The sequence below is a fragment of the Saccopteryx leptura genome, chromosome 13 (genome assembly GCF_036850995.1).
Source record: "Saccopteryx leptura isolate mSacLep1 chromosome 13, mSacLep1_pri_phased_curated, whole genome shotgun sequence".
NCBI classification, from domain to species: Eukaryota; Metazoa; Chordata; class Mammalia; order Chiroptera; family Emballonuridae; genus Saccopteryx; species Saccopteryx leptura.
This window is the reverse complement of record NC_089515.1, coordinates 41503259-41507844: the sequence shown is the minus strand read 5'-3', so window position 1 is coordinate 41507844 and position 4586 is coordinate 41503259. Positions and strand designations below refer to the sequence as shown.

The following is a 4586-nucleotide window of genomic DNA, read 5'->3' as shown; positions in this document are numbered from 1 at the left end:
ACAGTTTTTACGTCGAACGCTAGCTTCCGGATGGCTGCTTCCCAGTGTTGTACTGTTTGTGGATATTATATTAAAAGCATGCATTTTAAAAGTAAAAAAGGAAGTCACAGGGTCAAAATCAATTTGCCAAAAATAAATCAATTTGCTAAACATCATTTATTTGCCCAAAACTAAGATAGATTTCTTAAACAGGGTCTAGGACAGCTTGTTTGGACATCTGACACTAAAAACCAGAGTAGCCCAGAAGCTGAGTGCCTAGCAGGACAGGGGTCAAGCCAGAGCAGGGATGGCAGGGGACAGAGCAGATGCAGGGGGCAGGTTTAATAATTTGACAAAATAATGATGAAGTGAATTAGTCATTCTGTAAGTTTATTTTTGGCCAATGGACTTTTAGAAACTTGATTTTGGGCACGTTAGCCTGTGGCCCAGGCACTGGCCACCAGCAACTGCATGCTCCCCTCTGCCTGCAGCCAACTTACTCTACAATGAAGGAATTCCGTGAAAACTCTTTAAAGCCTCCCCCAGTTTTAAACTGTTTTCATTCTTTCACTAGAGCAGCTCCCACTGCGCATGCGCACATACCTTCCACTATGCACGGAGCCACTCAGGAGCCGTTCATAAAAACCCAGAGAGCAAAGCAGAACCATGATTAGTATTTCTGTTTTCAGATAAGAAAATCACCCCGGAAAGTTTCAATGAATGGAAAGATAACAAAGAGATAGAAACATGCCTAGTTTTTGGCGAGATTATATCTTGGAAGCCATGCACTCACCATTCCGTAGAGTCCTCGGCTGATCCTTAGGATTGGGTACTGGTTACAAAGTGTCCGTTGAGTCCATATAATGATTTCCTGGGTCAAAATAATAACAAAGTATCAGGCTCTGGCCGGGTGGTTGGGTGAATAGGGCATTGTCTCAGTGTGCCTAGGTCACAGGTTTGATCTTCAGGTCTGATCTTCCGTTAGGGCACATATGAAAAGCAACCAATGAGTGCACAACTAAATGGAACTAAGTGGAACAATGAGTTGATGCCTCTCTCTCCCTACCCCACACCCCACAAACCCTCAAATCAATAAAAAAAAATTTTTTTAAATCAAGTGATGACCCACTTTTCTTGGTAAACAAGATATAACCCTTCCCACCGGATTTTTCAATTTAAGAGCTCTATTTTTCTTTCAAATAATTATTCCATGCCCTCCCCCCCCCCCACTTTATTGACTGACATATGATTAACAAATTAAAATGGTATATATTTAAAGTGTACAAGGTGATGTTTGATATATATATATATTGTGTAAGTATTGCCACAATTAAGCTAATTTATATATCCATGACCATACAGTTACTCCTTTGTGTATGTGGTGAAAATTTACCATCTACTCTCTTAACACATTTTGAGTATATAATAGAATATTATTAACTTAGTCACCATTCAGTACATTAGGTCTCAAAACTTACTCATCTTATAACTGTGAGTCTGTTCCCTTTGACCCCATCTCTCCATTCTCCCAGCACCCAACAACCACTATTCTGCTCTAGAAGTTTGACTTTTGTAGATTACACATAGAAGTGAGATCATGCAGTATTTGTCCTGTTATAGCTGGCTTATTTTACTTAGAATCATGTCTTCCAGGTTCACCTGTGGTGTTGTAAATAGCAGGACTTCCTTCTTTTTAAAGCTAAGTAATAGCCCATTATATATGTGCCATGTTATCTTTTTTTTTTTTTTATCTACTTAATCAATGATTTCATTGCTTGAGTACACAGACATTTTATACAACCAGGGCAGAGGCTGTGGATGACTGGTATTTCCGATTGGGGGTGATGACTCATTTGGTCTTATTATCTCAGGCCAACCCAGTGACTGCAGCTCTCGATCAGAACCAGAAAGAACTGGGCATCTTCATCCTTTCTGTTCCTCTCAAGATGCTTTTGAACAGCGACAGCGTTCTTAATTAAATGGTAGAGACCTGAAGCAAGATGAGGGGCAAGTCCTTTGCTCAGAATTCTCAAGATTTTATTGCCTGTCACAAAACGTACTTGTGCAATGCCATGTGTGCCTCTCAGGGTCACACCGATTTGTGAGGGTGTCAAGGCCCTCCTTGGCCAGTTTGTAGATGTGCTCCTTCATGTCATCAGACATCAACTTCAGCCAGGTGGGGACGCTGGGGCAGTAGGGCAGAGCTGACTGGGACAGGCCCTTCCCGGGAGTGTGCATGCGATCCATGATGGCAGTGAAAAAGCAAGAATCAGACATGCAGCAGGAAGTCACCCAGCATGCAGGAAGTCATGCTACATTATCTTTATCCATTCACCTGATGACAGACGCTTAGGTCTCCGCATCTTGGCTGTTGTGATTAATGCTGTAGTGAGTGTGGGGGGGAGGGGCTCCTTTTCTTCTGTCTCTCTCCAATTGTGTGTGACTAGAGGAGGCACCAGTGCACAGGGGCTAATGGTAATAATGTCTGAAATGGGCATCATGTAAATGCCTTTCTTAAAAAAGTACATTACACCTTTCCAGTGTACACATATCACCGCTGTGTAATGTTCTAACATTATAAAAGCAGCAAAAGCACTTAGCAAGAATGATGAATTCATTCCTTATGTGCCCACTGTTGAAAGCCATCTTAGTCCAGCCGGGGACAGAATGGGAGATGGTAATGCAGGCACAGAGGTGGATCTTGTTACTGGATCCCTTCTCGCCATTGTAGACACTGTGGTTCAAGTGACATAGGGACTATGAAAATAGCCCTTCAAGCTTTTTGTAATCACTGCATTGATCTCTCCACCACTATGGCTACTGGTGGCAGGAGGGTTCTCACAACCAAATTCAAAGAATTGCATCAAATATACTTAGAACATCCCCTATGGAACTGAATTCTCGCTCCCTTTATCTGGATATGAGATGTCCAGTGATTTCCAAAAACATGTTTTGCGCTGCCTCCTTTTTCTACATTGGACTATTACTTCCTAATTATCACCATCACTTCAGTCACAAATATAGGAGTGCCTTAGTGTGTAATTAAAATAGAAACCTCTGGCATCATAGTTCGATTCGATTCTATTTAAAAAGGAGAAAGGAGAAGTCCAGAAAACTTTAATGGATTACCCAAGGTGACACCTTGTAACAAAATCTCAGAGAAGGCCCTGACCAGTTGGCTTAGAGCTGTGGTCCCCAACCTTTATTGGGCCATGGACCGATTTAATGTCAGAAAATATTTTCACGGACCGGCCTTTAGGGTGGGACGGATAAATGTATCACGTGACCGAGACAAGCGTCAAGAGTGAGTCTTAATGGATGTAACAGAGGGAATCTGGTCATTTTTTAAAAATAAAACATTGTTCAGACTTAAATATAAATAAAATGGAAATAATGTAAGTTATTTATTCTTTCTCTGTGGACCGGTGCCAAATGGCCCACGGACCGGTATCAGTCCGTGGCCCGAGGGTTGGGGACCACTGGCTTAGTGGATAGAATGTTAGCCCAGTGTATGGATGTCACAGGTTTGATCCCTTGTCAGGGCACAGAAGAGAAGCTATCATCTGCTTCTTTCCCCCTCCTCTTCTCCATTCTCTCCCTCTTCCCCTCCCACAACCAGAGGCCCGATTGGTTTGAACGTCACCTGGGATAGCTCAGCTGGTCCAAGCACATCAGCCTCAGGTGCTAAAAATAGCTCAGTTGATCTGAGCATCGGCCCTAGACAGGGGTTGCTTGGTGGATCCCAGTCAGGGTGCATGCAGTAGTCGTCCTTGCTCTCTCCCCTCTTCTCCCATTAAAAAGATATCATAGAAGTCAAATTTTTATGTTCTGTTCTCTATATTATATATTGTCCCTCCTTGAATTTTACTTATAACACAAAAGGTATTATCTAAAGTCAAAGTCATAGCCCAATCTTTACTACCCACTGTTCTTTTCCTTTTTTTTTTTTTTTTTTTTGTATTTTTCTGAAGTTGGAAACGGAGAGAGACAGTCAGACAGACTCCCGCATGCGCCCGACCAGGATCCACCCAGCACACCCACCAGAGGCGACGCTCTGCCCACCAGGGGGCGATGCTCTGCCCCTCCGGGGCGTTGCTCTGCCACAACCAGAGCCACTCTAGTGCCTGGGGCAGAGGCCAAGGAGCCATCCCCAGCGCCCGGGCCATCTTTGCTCCAATGGAGCCTTGGCTGCGGGAGGGGAAGAGAGAGACAGAGAGGAAGGAGAGGGGGAGGGGTGGAGAAACAGATGGGCGCTTCTCCTTTGTGCCCTAGCCGGGAATCGAACCCAGGACCTCTGCACTCCAGGCCGACGCTCTACCACTGAGCCAACCGGCCAGGGCCACCACTGTTCTTTTTCTATATAAAAATACAACTCAGAACAAAAACAACAAGGCATAAATATTCACGAGGCCTAGCATGATACTATGTTTAAGTAGATATTATCCAAGCAAAGTAAGGGACAAACAAAGACACCCACAAACTATCCTTTTATGTGAATATTTCTAAAGGGTTTTGGAGGAAACCTACTGGTTCCCCTAAATGGCTGACCCACAAGGAGGTTCTTAACCTGCTGGAAATCGACTACAGGCCATTATAATTAGAGCCAC

General features: G+C 43.7%; 1 pseudogene; it reads right to left on the bottom strand.

The window, feature by feature from the left end:
• Positions 1-1771: 1771 nt before the first annotated feature.
• LOC136384444 (small ribosomal subunit protein uS15-like) lies at positions 1772-2226 on the bottom strand (annotated as a pseudogene).
• Between the last annotated feature and the right edge of the window lie 2360 nt (positions 2227-4586).